Raw genomic sequence first — 17,034 nt, 5'->3', positions numbered from 1 at the left:
GCCATGTGAAAATGGCTTATATGTGTTTAAGTATAATGTTATAATCATTTAGTGTGGATATGCTTGACAAGGATTGGCCACGGGGATGGTTAATCACTTTCATAAATTGTGCTATGTATGCAAAAAGGGCTAGTTGAACCATGAAATACGTAAAGCCTACCTTAAAGGTAGATGCTGACAGCATCAGTGACGTAGATTTGGAAAATCACTAAAAATAGTAGGAATGGAATTAAATAGTGAATAAATTATGTAAACAATCCTTGAAGAACCTACTTTCATAGGAAAGTAACGAAACAATCATACGGACAGTATGTTAAGAGATATTAAGGTTCTTGTGAGACAGGGTCAGAACGGGTTCTGGGTTCCTTGTTCCGACTTTGGAAATTGATTATAAATTAACCAGAGATAATTAGGAGTCATACCATATATTTATAGATTCCTCTCTGAGTCTAGTTTCTATAGAAATAAACAGCATCAGTATTGGAGCCATGTATAAGGAGATATCCAAGTTGTAATGTGCAAAGGTTGGGGTAGTCAATTCCTGTAACATGGGAGAATTTAACTAATAAACTGTACTAATTGGCCCGATCAAAAATTCTAGAAAAAAATATGTAGATGTGCATATGAGTCTAGTTTCAGGGAAAAATCACGAAACTGATTTTCGAGTTGTGAAGCTCAAGATATGATTTTTAAAGCGACTAGTACACAGATTGGGCAGTGTCTGGAAATTTTTCAAAGTTTGTTAACACCTCGTGTTCGACTCCGGTGTCGGACTCGGGTTCGGGGTGTTACATTTTATTGGTATCAGAGCTACGGTTTAGTCGATTCTAGGACTACCGTAATGTTTTGGGTCTAGCTATACATGCCATTTTATGTGATTACTTGATAGTGTGGTGATTTCTGACAATTGTAAATGTGTTTATTTATAGTAATGGATCCCGATCGTGACCGAGAGGTAGCTGATGATCTTGAGAGTGTAGCGCCTGCTCCCGCACAAGGGACAGTGCCGGCAGACTCTCAACCTAATGCTAGTAATCCGAATGATGAAGCTAGACAAGCATTCTATAGCGTGATGAATGATTGGTTCAACCAATACATTCGAACTAATATGGCTGTTCCACAACCTCCATTCCCGACAAATACTACCCCCGCACCTACAATACCACCGGTAACTGACCAAATAAGGTCAAATAAGCCCCCAGTTGACAGAATCCGAAAACATGGGGCTACTGAATTTAAGGCTATGGAAGCGATGATGCCGAGCAAGCTGAATTTTGGCTGGACAACAGTATCCGGGTACTCGATGAGCTATCTTGTACACCCGATGAATGCCTAAAGTGTGCTATCTCCTTGCTACGTGATTCTGCCTACTATTGGTGGAGTACTCTGACTTCCGTTGTGCCCCGAGAGCAAGTAACTTGGGAGTTTTTCCAAACTGAGTTTCGGAAAAAGTATATCAGTCAGAGATTTGTTGATCAAAAACGGAAGGAATTTCTTGAGCTTAAGCAAGGTTCCATGTCAGTTACTGATTACGAGCGAAAATTTGTTAGACTTAGCAAATACGCTCGGGAATGTGTTTCGTCAGAAGCTATTATGTGTAAACGCTTCGAGGATGGGCTGAATGAAGATATAAAAATGTTCGTTGGCGTTCTTGAAATACGAGAGTTCGTGGTACTTGTTGAACGAGCTTGTAAAGCCGAAGAGCTTAGAAAAGAAAAGCAAAGAGTTGATGAGGGAACTGGAGAGTTTCGTAAAAGATCCTCGGGAAGGTCTCTTCAACAGGCATCGAAGAGATTTCGGGATGATGCGGGCCAGTTTAGAGGCAGTTCGGGCCTTTTTTAGACGAGATCGTGATCGACCCCTTGTAGGTACACGAGGCACTTCAGTCGCCAGTGTTGGGAATGAACGTCGAGACAGAACGAAATGCCGATATTGCGGTAAATGGCATTCGGGGAGTTGTAGATTCCCTGACCGCTCCTGTTACAAATGCGGATCAGTTGACCACTTCATTAAAGATTGCCCGAGGTTGTCGGAACAGAATGAAAATCAGAGTGGGAAACCGGGTGCTACCACTGCTCGAGGTAGACCATCTGGAAATACGGGCAATGCTAGTGGTGGTCAGAGAGGATCTAGAGATGCTACGACCAGATCCGAGGCTCGTGCGCCTGCTAGAGCTTATGCTATACGTGCCCGCGAGGATGCTTCTTCGCCTGATGTTATTACCGGTACTTTTACTCTCTTTGATACTAATGTAATTGCTTTGATTGACCCCGGTTCTACTCATTCTTACATATGTGAAACCTTAGCATCCAGTAAGACTTTACCTATTGAGTCTACTGAGTTCGTAATTCGGGTGTCAAATCCCTTGGGTCGTTACGTGCTTGTCGACAAAGTGTGTAAGAAATGTCCCCTAGAAATTCGAGGTTCCTGTTTTCCGGCGGACTTGATGCTTTTTCCGTTTGATGAATTTGATGTTATTCTTGGTTTGGATTGGTTGACCGCGCATGATGCGGTTGTGAATTGCAAAAGCAAGACTATTGATTTGAGGTGTGCAAATAACGAAGTAATCCGAGTTAAGTCTACGGACTTGGAGGGGATGCCAACTGTAATATCAGCAATGTTGGCCCAGAAATATGTAAGAAAAGGGTGCGAAGCATACCTTGCGTATGTACTTGATGACAAAGAATTAGAAAAGAAACCCGAATCTGTGCCGGTGGTTTGTGAATACCCGGATGTTTTTCCGGAAGAATTACCGGGTTTACCACCTATTCGGGAGGTAGAGTTTGGTATTGAGCTTGTACCTGGGACTACGCCGATTTCGATAGCTCCGTATCGTATGGCACCAACCGAGTTAAAGGAGTTGAAAGCTCAGTTGCAAGAACTGACGGATAGAGGTTTCGCTCGACCAAGTTTCTCACCTTGGGGTGCACCAGTATTGTTCGGGAAAAAGAAGGACGGAACCATGAGGTTGTGCATTGACTATCGTCAGCTGAATAAAGTGACGATAAAGAACAAATATCCGTTGCCGCGCATCGATGATTTGTTCGACCAACTGAAGGGAGCCTCAGTGTTCTCAAAAATAGATTTGAGATCGGGCTATTATCAGTTGCGAATTCGAGATTCAGATATTCCCAAAACTGCCTTCAGAACGAGATATGGTCACTACGAATTCTTAGTGATGCCGTTTGGGCTCATTAATGCCCCTGCAGTATTTATGGATTTGATGAATCGGATCTTCAGACCGTATTTGGATCGGTTCGTAGTTGTGTTCATTGATGACATTTTGGTCTATTCAAGAGATGAGACCGAACATGCTGAGCATCTGAGGCTAGTGCTGCAAATTTTGCGGGATAAGCAGTTATATGCTAAGTTCAGTAAGTGTGAGTTCTGGTTAAGAGAGGTTAGCTTCTTGGGTCATGTGGTATCCGCTTCGGGTATTCGAGTTGACCCGAACAAAATTTCAGCCATACTTGACTGGAAACCTCCGAGAAATATTACTGAAGTTCGGAGCTTTTTGGGGCTCGCCGGTTATTACCGACGATTTGTCAAAGGTTTCTCGATGATAGCCACACCAATGACGAAGCTACTTCAAAAGGATGTTAAGTTCGAGTGGACGGAGAAATGTCAGAAAAGTTTCGACCAACTGAAAACTCATTTGACTGAAGCTCCAATTTTGGTGCAACCCGAATCAGGTAAAGAGTTTGTCATTTATAGTGACGCATCCCTACTTGGGTTGGGTTGCGTATTGATGCAAGAAGGTCGAGTCGTGGCCTATGCGTCGAGACAATTGAAGCCACACGAGAGGAATTATCCGACCCATGATCTCGAAGTAGCTGCCATCGTGTTTGCTTTAAAAATATGGCGACATTATCTGTTTGGTGAGAAGTGCCATGTATTTTTGGATCACAAAAGTCTCAAATATTTGATGACTCAATGAGACTTGAATCTGCGACAAAGACGTTGGCTTGAGTTGTTGAAAGATTACGAGCTTGTCATTGATTACCACCCGGGAAAGGCTAACGTGGTTGCGGACGCCTTAAGCCGGAAGTCATTGTTTGCTTTACGAGCGATGAACGTGCATTTGTCTGTTCTACCAGACAATGTGTTAGTAGCTGAATTAAAAGCTAAACCATTATTGACTCACCAAATTCGTGAAGCTCAGAAAGTCGATGATGAATTGGTTGCAAAACGGGCTAAGTGTGTTCCGAACGAGGAATCGGAGTTTCAAATTGATGATGATGATTGTTTGAGGTTCAGAAATCGTTTGTGTGTTCCAAGGAATTCGGAACTCATTTCGATGATTCTGAACGAAGCCCATTGTAGCCGAATGTCAATTCACCCGGGGAGTACGAAAATGTACAACGATTTGAAACGTCAATTTTGGTGGCATGGTATGAAACGGGACATCTCCGACTTTGTTTCGAGATGTTTAATATGTCAACAAGTGAAAGCGGAACATCAAGTGCCTTCAGGATTACTCCAGCCGATCATGATACCCGAGTGGAAGTGGGATCGAGTCACAATGGACTTTGTGTCTGGACTGCCATTGTCAGCAAGTAAGAAGGATACGATTTGGGTTGTTGTTGATAGGTTGACTAAGTCGGCTCATTTCATCCCCGTACGTACGGATTTTTCATTGGATAAACTAGCTGAATTGTACGTTTCTCAAATTGTGAGATTACACGGGGTACCTGTTTCTATCGTGTCGGATAGAGATCCGAGATTCACCTCACGATTTTGGAAGAAATTGCAAGAAGCTCTGGGTACCAAGCTCCATTTTGGCACTGCTTTTCACCCCCAAACCGATGGTCAATCCGAGCGGATAATTCAGATACTTGAGGATATGTTGAGATGTTGCATCCTCGAGTTCAGTAGTTCATGGGAACGGTATTTACCTTTGATTGAATTCGCTTACAACAATAGTTTTCAATCAAGTATTAAGATGGCACCTTACGAGGCTTTGTACGGTCGTAAATGCCGTACACCATTGTTTTGGACCGAGCTCGGTGAAAGTAAAATTTTCGGAGTTGATTTGATTAAAGATGCTGAACAGAAAGTAAAGGTAATCCGTGAAAGTCTGAAGGTAGCCACAGATCGTCAGAAGTCGTACGCGGATTTGAAACGAAAAGACATCGAGTATCAGGTGGGAGACAAAGTGTTCCTTAAGGTTTCACCTTGGAAAAAGATACTCAGGTTTGGCCGTAAGGGCAAGTTGAACCCAAGATTCTTTGGGCCGTACGAAATCTCCGAACGAGTTGGTCCGGTTGCGTATAGATTGATTTTGCCCCCTGAGCTTGAAAAGATTCACGATGTCTTTCATGTTTCGATGCTTCGACGCTATCGATCTGATCCATCGCACATAATTAGCCCATCAGAGGTTGAAATTCAAGACGATATGAGCTATGAAGAAGAACCGATGCAAATCCTAGCTCGTGAAGTGAAGGAGTTGCGAAACAAAAGAGTTCCGCTAGTAAAGGTGTTATGGCTCAAACACGGGATCGAGGAAGCTACTTGGGAGACCGAGAGCTCGATGAAAGAGCGATACCCAAACCTATTCACCGGTAAGATTTTCGGGGACGAAAATTTCTTAAGTGGGGAGAGTTGTGACAGCCCAAAATTGACCCTAGTCGGGAAGTGGTTTCGGGACCGCTAAACCGAGTCACAATAATAATTAGATGTTATATCCTATGTTTATTTCATGTGAAAGTGCATGTGTGAAAATTTCATGCTTTGATTTTGCCAATTGTGAGTGAAATTTTGAAATGTGACTCATGTGAAAATTTTTGCAAATGCTATAGGCTAATTTGTAGTGGCCAAATAACTTATAGTATGAAATAGGTGGATTTGCATGTCAAATTTTCCACCTTAAAACAAGGTGGCCGGCCATGATGGGCATGATGAGCAATTGTGCAATTTTTTTTATGGAAATTATGGCATAAGTATGGCACAAATAAAATATGTTAATTTGTGTCATAAAATGTTGGGATAAAACAAATAAAATAAGGGGCATGGGCATAAAATAATGAAAAGGAGTATGGTGAATACAAAAAAAAAATGTGTGTGTAGTTGTTTGTCCCCCCATTGCCGTGAGCTAAAGAAAAGAAAGGGGAGAATTTTTGTTCATCCTTTTCTCATCTTCATACTTGCCGAAACTAGAAAGAAAAACAAAGAAAAAAATTTCTCATCCTTTGGTTCATCCTTGGCAAAAAATTTTAAGGAGGAAAGAAGAAGAAAGGTGAAGAGATTCGGCCATGCATGTAGCTAGGCTAAGGTATGTTGATGATGTTCCATGAGATGCATGCATGTTTTAGTTGTTAGCTTGAGTTCTACCTAGCCCATGGTCTAAATCTTGCTATGTGATGGAAATGACACTTGACCATGGATGCATCATTCTTGGTTGATGTTTGATGTGGTGGTGATGAGACATGAGGATGAGTTAAGATTCGACCTAGGTAGAGGTTGTGTTAATGCCATTGCATGCTAAATATGAAGTTTGTTAATGATGCATGTTATGATGACTTGATGATTCTTGAACCTCCTTTTTAGCATTTTTGTGTGAGCACATATGTGCATTGGTTGCTAAATGGAGAAGAATCGGCTAGCAAGTTGTGTGCTAAGGCCGAATGTAACTTTGCATGTTAATGAGCAATGCATGTGTTAAATCGATGAAAAGGGGAGGATGCTTTACTAGTGTGTATATGTGTGTATTAAGTGTTGAAATCGACCCCAAAAATAGACATGCATATTCGGCCAAGGGGGAAAAATTAGCTAATATGTTGTGTTGATGCATGATTTCACATGTATGTGACTTTAATGTCTAATGTATAAATATGGGCTAAGTGCTTCGTGTTCATCTTTTTGATGCCTAAATGATGAAATCAATTTATTTGTTTAATTAAGCTCAAGAGCAAAGGGGAAATAAATCCAATAAAGGGAAGGAAAAAGTGGTCGAATAGTTAGCGGAATCGTTCGACAACACCCGAGGTAAGTTCTTGAGTAAGAGAGCTTAAATTACGATGTGATTAAATCATGTTTTAAGCAAATTAAAATCATGCTCTATGTGTGGCTATTGAGCCGAATGTGCAAGGATGGTGTGTGCCTTGTGTTTGAGTTTTGCTAATGAAAAAGAAATACGAATGTGCCATGAATTATTGTTAGATGTGCATGATTAATTGAATGCCGTCCGGGCTAAGTCCCGAAGGCATTTGTGCGAGTTATTAATTCCGGGTTAAGTCCCGAAGGCCTTTGTGCGAGATACTAATTCCGGGTTAAGTCCCGAAGGCATTCATGCGAGTTTTAAAATCCGGGTTAAGTCCCGATGGCATTGTATGAGTTACTATAACCGGGCTATGTCCCGAAGGCACTTGAACGAGGAGCTATATCCGGTTAAATTCCGAAGGTACGTGATTTTGGTAATGAATGAGCTTGCTGCAAAATTCCAGCTAATACTCGAAAAACATCCCAATATTGGGATATGTTACGTATGTGTTGAATTTAATCGAGCCCTTACAAATAAATATTCGCTCAGTTGATGAACGAGCTACCGGCCTTCGGCTAAGTTGGTCTTTTGTGTATGTACATAAGGGTTAACGTTGTGAAGTAAGTTTGATATCGGAAAATTGTGTATTATGAAATATTCCGTTTAGCTAAATGTGTGCTATTCTTTCGTTATGCTGGAATTCCTTGCTCAAAACTTACTAAGCATAAATTGCTTACTTCGTTCCATTGCTCCTCTGTTTTATAGATTTTTGGTTCTCCAGCTATCGGACTCGGGATCTTGAAGTCGAAGTCGCCCACACTATCAATGGCTCTTTTGGGTACTCTTTTGGTTGAATTTTGATATGGCATGTTTAGGACGACCCATTGTTGTTTTTCGAGTACTTTATGTGATGTATAAGTTTTGGATAGCCATGTGAAAATGGCTTATATGTGTTTAAGTATAATGTTATAATCATTTAGTGTGGATATGCTTGACAAGGATTGGCCACGGGGATGGTTAATCACTTTCATAAATTGTGCTATGTATGCAAAAAGGGCTAGTTGAACCATGAAATAGGTAAAGCCTACCTTAAAGGTAAATGCTGACAGCATCAGTGACGTAGATTTGGAAAATCACTAAAAATAGTAGGAATAGAATTAAATAGTGAATAAATTATGTAAACAAATCTTGAAGAATCTACTTTCATAGGAAAGTAACGAAACAATCATATGGACAGTATGTTAAGAGATATTAAGGTTCTCGTGAGACAGGGTCAGAACGGGTTCTGGGTTCCTTGTTCCGACTTTGGAAATTGATTATAAATTAACCAGAGATAATTAGGAGTCATACCATATATGTATAGATTCCTCTCTGAGTCTAGTTTCTATAGAAAGAAACAGCATCAGTATTGGAGCCCTGTACAAGGAGATATCCAAGTCGTAATGCGCAAAGGTCGGGGTAGTCGATTCCTGTAACATGGGAGACTTTAACTAATAAACTGTACTAATTTGCCCGATCAAAAATTCTAGAAAAAAATATGTAGATGGACATATGAGTCTAGTTTCAGGGAAAATCACGAAACTGATTTTCGAGTTGTGAAGCTCAAGATATGATTTTTAAAGCGACTAGTACACAGATTGGGCAGTGTCTGGAAATTTTTCAAAGTTTGTTAACACCTCGTGTTCGACTCCAGTGTCGGACTCGGGTTCGGGGTGTTACAGGTGTTGTGATGCATTTGTCCATGGTAGGAAGTAGAAAAGAAATACGGTTGTTGTTCACGTTATTTGGATGAGAAATGGTAGTAAGGTGAAGTGCAAATGTTAGTGTTTGATTTACTAGTGTATATATGTGAATTGGCCAAGTTTTGAACTTGAAACAAAATGGTGTTTAGTCAATACAAGTGACCATACTTGTAGAATGTATTAAGTGTTGCAATCGGCCTCAACATAGACATGCATGTTCGGCCACATGAATGAGTACATAAGTTGATGTGTATGTTCGACCATAGGTAAGCATATTGATGGCTTTATCTTGACTTAGAAAATTCGGCTAAGGGGAATATTAGCTAATATGTTGAATTCGATTCGTGATTTCGTACATATGTGACTCTAATGTCTAATGTATATATGGGCTAAGTACCTTGAGCTTCTCTTTGATGTTCGAATGAATTGTATTAAATTGCTTAATGTGATTAAAATGCGTATGACCATTTTGTATTTGAGCTAAAGGTGGCCATATGACCCATCCAATTCATTGTCATGTTCGGCCATAAGCTAGCATAATGAGACTTTAATAAGTTAAATTTGTTTGAATTAGCTCAAGAGCTTAGAGGACCAAAGTTGGATAAGGGAAAGGAAAAAGTGATCGAATAGCCGCCGAAATCGTTCGACAACATCCGAGGTAAGTTTTCGAGTAATGGAGCTTAGATTATGATTTGATTAGATTATGTCTTAAGTAAATCAAAATCATGCTCTTTGTATGTGGCTATTGAGCCGAAATTTGTAAGTGTGATAAGAGTTTTGTGTTTGAGCTTTGGTAATGAAAATGAAATATGGATGTGTCATGATTTATTGATATATGTGCATGGTTATTCGAATGATATCCGAGCTAAGTCCCGAAGGCTTTTGTGCTAGGTGACTATAACCGGACTAAGATCCGAAGGCATTTGTGCGAGTTGCTATATCCGGGCTAAGACCCGAAGGCATTTGTGCTAGCGATTATATCCGGGCTAAAACCCGAAGGCATTTGTGCTAGCGACTATATCCGGGCTAAGTCCCGAAGGCATTTATGCTAGTGACCACATCCGGGCTAAGACCCGAAGGCCTTGTGCAAGTAGTTATATCCGGCTAAATCCCGAAGATTACTTGAGTTTGGGAATGAGCGATCTGCTGTAATAATTTCAATTAATACGCTCGTAAAATCTCAACAACGAGGTATGTGTTGTACATGCATTGGATTAATTGATTCCTCTTAAATAGCATTCGCTCAGTCGATTAAGGAGCTTCCGGTTTTTGGTTAAGTTGATCCCTTATGTATGAATATAAGGGTTGGAAATGTGAAGTAGGACTGATTTTTGAGAATATATGTGTATATGAAATTATCCGTTTAGTTATATGAATGCTATACTTCAGTTGAGCCTAATTCCATTGCTCAAAACTTACTAAGCATTAAATGCTTACTCCGTTCTTTGAATCTCTGTTTTATAGATTTTGGTTCGTCAGCTATCGGACTCGGGAGTGTCGAAGTCGAAGTCGCCCACACTATCAAGCCCCTTTTGGTTGAACTTTGAAATGGCATGTATAGGACTACCCGTTTTGTTGTTGGTCATGGACCCTTTGGTTTTGTATAAATTTGGATAGCCATGCGAAAATGGCTTTATATACACTTTGAGCTTAATATTATAATCGTCTTGTATGACGTTCATTAAGAGGTATGGAAATGTTTGGGAACGATTAGCCATTGGAATGGTTAATCATGATCATATTTTGTGCTATTTATGCAAAAGGGCTAGTTGAATCATGGAAACTATGTAATAGGTAAAGTCTACCTTAAAAATAGATGCTGATAGCAGCAGTGATGTGAATGTGAAAAATCACTAAAAATAGTAGGAATGGAATTAAATAGTGAATAAATTATGTAATTGAACCTTGATAAATATATTTTCATACGAAAGTAACAAAATGATCATATGAACAGTATATTATGAGATATTTAAGTTTTCGTGAGATAGGGCCAGAACGGTTTCTGGATTCCCTATTCCGACTTTGGAAATTCATTATAAATTAACCAGAGATAATTAGAAGTCATGCCATATATTTATAGATTCCTTTTCGAGTCTAGTTTCTATATAAACAAACAGAATCAGTATTGAAGCCCTGTACAGGGAGATATTCAAGTCGTAATGCGCAAAGGTCAGTGTAGTCGAACCCTGAAACAGGGGAGACTTTAACTAATAAACTGTACTAATTGGCTAGACCAAAAATTCTAGAAAAAAAAATTTAGATGAAAATATGAGTCTAGTTTCAGGAAAAATTTACGGAACTGGTTTTCGATTTTTGGAACTCGAGATATGATTTTTAAGGTGACAGTGACGCAGTTAGCCAGCTCGTCTGGAAATTTAAAATGGACTGTGCAAATAAGTGATTTAAGTCTGCGAACCCCTCGTGTCTGACTCCGGCAACGGTCTTGGGTACGGGGTATTACATTACCTATCTCCTTATATAACTGTTTTATAATTATTTATAATAATTATATTATGTAATGTTATAATTGTGATATATATATATGAGATGACCCACAGTTGATCGATTAAAAAAATAAGAAGTGTGGTAATGAGAAAATACATGTGTTGTATTATTTTATTCACTTCTTTAGGTTATTCAATTACTGTGATAAGTGTGGTAATAAGAAGGTGCAACTTGAGAATTGACTCTGGCTACAAAGGGCTTCATTTTTAGGCGGTCAAATTTAGCTCACCTCCCTTTCCTAAGACCTTACCTGGTGCACTGTTTACATTTACTTTTTCGGTTTTTCCTTTAAAAGAAAAACTATAGAGAATCAAAATTGTTTGTTTTTATGATTGATTGATTATTGTGAATGGATATTATAAAATTGCCATAGTATGCAAGTATATGGGAAGCATGTCATTTAGATTAGATAAGAATGCCACTAGGAATATTGTATGATCATTCTTGAAATTCGGGATAAAAAAACTTTACATGTTTTTTTTTTTAAATATTGAGTGGAAGAAAGTCCTTAAACAAGAACTACGACATCCATTGATGGTCCCTAAGTCATATCATGATAAAGTTTCGAGTCGGTTTTTACCCTGGCCTCACCTCAAGGTAAACTTTGTCATGTGAATTCACTAGATGGGATTTCCTTCTAAAGACAACTAGTCATGCATAACATTCAGAGGGATTGTACCAAGATGACACATAAATGAGAGCATGTTCATGATGGGTGTTCAGTCAATGGTTACACACTCAAGATCGTCACTTATTAAATAGTTTCTGAAGAAACAATATTTAAGCTAGAGATGATGGCCAAATATTAAACGGTCATTAGTTTGTGTGGAGTCTTAAGAATTAAGATTCACAAATTGATTGGATGTAATCCATGTTCTTGCTAGTTAATCATAGGACCCTAAGGCGACATGGTTGATGGGTGTAAGAATGATCGTAGTAACGGAAAAAATGTTTTTTCAAGGTTTTAATACAAGATGCATGCATCATCCTGCATTCTTGAAATGTTGTTGAAATGAAAAATATTTGCTTAATACAAATATAGTAATTAGTGAATCTTTATTTCTCTTTTTCAGTTCAAATATGTCTCCTACTCCTCTTATTAGCATTCTTACTAAGAATAAATTAAATGGGGATAACTATCGAGAATGGAAACAGAACTTGCTAATAGCTCTCAATTGTGAGAAACAAAAACTTGTTCTTGACAAAATGTGCCCTCCTAAAGCTCAACCCAAAGTGAGAAATCACTAAAGAGATTCTAACTCGATTGCACGATGCTATATGTTAGTGAGCATGAGTAATGTGTTGGAAAAGCAACATGAAAATTTTTTCACTGCTAAAGAGATCATGACAAATTTGGAGGATTTGCTCGGAGGCCAAGTCACATTGGCTCAACAATCCACTATTAAAAATTTGATGAAGTCTCAACAGAAAATTGGCACTCCTGTCAAATAACATATGCTAAATCTTATAGTATTCTTTGCAGAAGGGGAGGACAATTGGGCTAAACTACATGTGAACATTCAGATTGAAATAGTGTTTAAATCCTTAACCAATGAGTTGGCTAGTTTTAAAGTTACTTACAACTTAGGGAATAAGGCACTTACCTTAACTTAGCTGATGAAGGAATTACAATCCTATAAGTTGATGTTGAATGATGGCAAGTCGGTTCAGGAGAAACCTAAAGCAAACTTAGTTGTGGGCCCTTCGTCCTCTAAAGGGAAGCAAAAAGCTAAGGGAAAAAAAACTGACTTGGTCTTCGGTTCCACCTCGTGTGGATAAGAAGAAGGCTAAGAAGTCAAAAGATCCTAAAAAGATCAAATGTTACCTCTACAACAGGAAAGGGCATTTCAGATCAAACTACAAGGAGTATTTGGATTACCTAGCCGAAAAGGGCAAAGCTATGGACATCTTTGTCGTTGAAGCTTGTTTAGTGGAGGAACCAATTGAAAACTTGGTTATTGATTTTGGAGCCACTAACCATGTGTATGTTTCTTTACAAGGGTTCAACAAGACAAAAAGCCTACATGATAGGGGCCTCTCACTGCAGACCAAAGATGGGAGCTATGTTTCAGTCGAAGCAGTAGGAGAAGTTATTTTACACTTTGATAATTTTAGTAAGATTTTTTTAAAGAACATACTTTGTGTACCTCATTTAAAGATGAATTTAATTTTTGTGACATTTTTATATTATAACGGTTATACCGTGACATTCAATAAAGGGATTGATATTCACAAAAATCATTCTTTAATATGTAATGGAAGGATGGAAAACAATCTTTACTTTATCAAACCAAATAACTACTCGATGTTTCAAACTGAAATAGTGAATAAAAAGCTTAAAACTTCTCACTTTAATGAGAGGTACCTATGACACTTAAGACTTGGTCATATTAACTAAGAAAGAATCACTATACTCGTGAAAGATGGTCCATTAAGTATGCTTAAGGAAGTTAGTCTTCCAGAATATGAATCTTGCTTGGAAGATAAAATGACTAAGAGATCTTTTAATGCGAAAGGTACAAGGGCCAACCAACTTTTAGAACTTGTTCACATTGATGTATGTGGTCCCATGAGCATCAGTGCCTGAGGAAGTTACAATTTTTTTGTGACTTTTATCAATGACTATTCTCGATATGGATATACGTATCTAATGCATTGTAAAAGTGAAACCTTTGATAAATTTTGAGAGTTTCGTGCGATAGTAGAAAATTAATTAGATTTATCCATAAAGAATATTCGATCTGACTGAGTTGGGGAATATGTGACTGATGAATTCTTATAATACCTCATAGAGAAGGAAATTTTATCTCAATTGATTGTGCCAGGCACTCTAAAGCAAAATGGTGTAGTTGAGAGAAGGAATAGAACCTTGTTTGACATGGTTCATTTAATGTTAAGCTATTCACAACCTACTTTCTTGTGAGGATATGCGATACAAACAACTTGCTATATTTTGAATGATGTGCCAACCAAGTCTACTTGTAAGACACTTTATGCATTGTGGCATGGAAAGAAACCAGCTCTAAATCACTTTAGAATATGGGGTTGTCAACATAGGTTCTGGATAAAGATGCGAAGAAGTTGGATGCACAGACAAAATTGTGCATGTTTGTATGATATCCAAAAGGAACAAAAGGAGGATTATTCTACAAGTTGAGGAACTTTTGGAAGTGGTAGAATGTAACACCCCAAACCCGGCCTAGACGTCATGGCCGAATCTGGCATGTCACATTGAAGTGCTTTTCGAAAAATAGGACTTATCGTTAAATATCCACTTTTAAATTAAAGTCCCTTTCATTACCATTATCAAATTATCTAGTCACAGACGCTTGCTAGATTATTTTCCTTTGGTATATCAACTCATCTTAAACCGCGGAAGCATTTTGAAAATTTTGAAGTTTAAAACGCATGTTTTGGAAAACAGTAATTGTTTTAAACACTCCATTTACCTAGACTAGCAATTTTAAATAAAACATATAATCCAAAGCCTAATTAAAAATTGAAACCACAAACGGCCTTATTACAAAATTAAAAACCCAAAAGTGAAGTTTAAAATTAAGCAAATTCGAATGCAAAGACACAACAGTCGTATGGCCACCTCCAAGTCCTTCACAGCACCAAATCGTCTAAAGCTGAGGATTACCTGAATATTTAAAAAGGTAAGGGTGAGTTTACGAAAACTCAGTGTGTAATCCAATAACAGACAACGGAAACAGAATATGCAAAACAGTCTGGGCCGTAGCCTTATTCAGTAACAGAGCAGTCTGGGCTTTAGCCCTATATAGTAGCAGAGTGGCCTCAAGCCCAAAACAAAATCAATACAGAGCAAATAAGTATCCCAACCCTGTAACGCCCTGTACCCGAGACCGTCGCCGGAGTCGAACACGAGGTGTTAACAAACTTAATTCATTACTTAAACAGCTCAAACAATTTATTTTTAAAATTTTCAGTCAAGCTAACAATCTGCATCACAGTCGCTTAAAAATTCATATCTTGAGTTACGAAACTCGAAATCCAATTCCGTAAATTTTCCTGAAACTAGACTCATATATCTATTTACTAATTTTTTCCTAGAATTTTTGGTAAGGGAAAATTAGTACAGTTTATTAGTTAAAGTCGCCCCTGTTTCAGGGTTCAACTACTCTGACCTTTGTGTATTACGAATCAGATATCTCCCTGTACAGAGCTTCAATGACTATAAAGTTTGTCTCTAATAAAACTAGATTCAATAAGGAATCTGTAAATATAAAGAATGACTTCTAATTATCTTTGTAAAATTTATGGTGAATTTCCAAAGTCAGAACAGGGGATCCAGAAATCGCTCTGGCCCTGTTTCACAAAAATTTAAACATCTCATAAAGTATAGCTCATATACCTGTTTCGCTTCTTCCATATGAAAATAGACTCATCAAGATTCGATTCCATAACTTATTCATTATTTAATTCCATTTCTAATATTTTTAGTGATTTTTCAAATTCACATCACTACTGCTGTCTGAATCTATTTTATGGTAAATTTTACCTATTTCATGGTTTCCATGGATTAGCTATCAATTTGACATACATAACACCAAATATGATCATGATTAGCCATTCCAATGGCTAATCATTACCAAGAATTTCCATACCACTCAATAACCATATCATAAGACCATATATACAAAATGATTATAATGCTATACATGCCAACTCAAAATATACAAGCCATTATGCCAAGATGGTATACGGATAGTGTGAGCGAGCCTCCGACCGTTCCCGATTTCCGAGCTGGCTTGTCAAAACTACAAGGAATGAAAAGGAGGGAGTAAGCATAAATGCTTAATAAGTTCACATGCAAATAGCAAGTAACATAACCATATAAGCAAACATAAAACATCATTTGCATAATCATCACCAAGACATTCATATCACATTTTCATTTATCATCTTACCATATTGTTGTTATATCGAGTTTTCAACCCGAGGGTTAAGTACATACCTGTTCAAAGTATCCATTTCACAACACTTACCAATACGTCCCTTTCATCTTGAGTATTCCTCCATTTGAGTAGAACTTTACCCGTTGAACACATCGGAATATAATTCGGATACATGGAAAGTTTGCACATAAGTGCCACATATGTAGCCAAGCTACTATGTAACCCGTCCATAAGCGAACTCGGACTCAACTCAACGAGCTTGGGCGTTCGCATCCATGAGTGAACTCGGACTCAACTCAACGAGTTCGGACATTTGCATCCATAAGTGAACTCGGACTCAACTCAACGAGTTCGGATGCTCAACCATCCTAGTGACATGTCACTTGTATCCTAATCCATTCCTAAGGTTCAACGGGACTTTTTTTCCAATCATGTGTCTCAACCATCTTCTACGGAATGCCGATACCGATACTCGGTAGTATTTCACATTTTCCAAGTATATCACATAAATTGACATATTATCAAACAATTATCACAAGTATAATATTTCATAATAATTATCATATCATTTAAATAACATAAAAACATTTAAAATAATAACTATGTTACCAACATTTACATATGAACTTACCTCGTATGCGAAAATGGCTACTTTTACCATTTTGTCCACAACTTGGTATTTTCCCCATTTTAGTCCGAATTTCAGTTTTCCTTGCTCTATCATATAAAATATAGTCTAATTAGGACTCACATTATTCAAATTGACCCAAAATCATATTTTGGAAAAATTACAATTTTGCCCCTAAACTTTTGCATATTTACACTTTTGCCCCAAAGCTCGTAAATTAAACTTTACCCTATTTTCTTATGTTTTATGACATGCTGATCA

This window comes from Gossypium hirsutum, chromosome A12 (genome assembly GCF_007990345.1).
Source record: "Gossypium hirsutum isolate 1008001.06 chromosome A12, Gossypium_hirsutum_v2.1, whole genome shotgun sequence".
Taxonomy (NCBI): Eukaryota; Viridiplantae; Streptophyta; class Magnoliopsida; order Malvales; family Malvaceae; genus Gossypium; species Gossypium hirsutum.
This window is presented reverse-complemented; position numbering follows the sequence as displayed.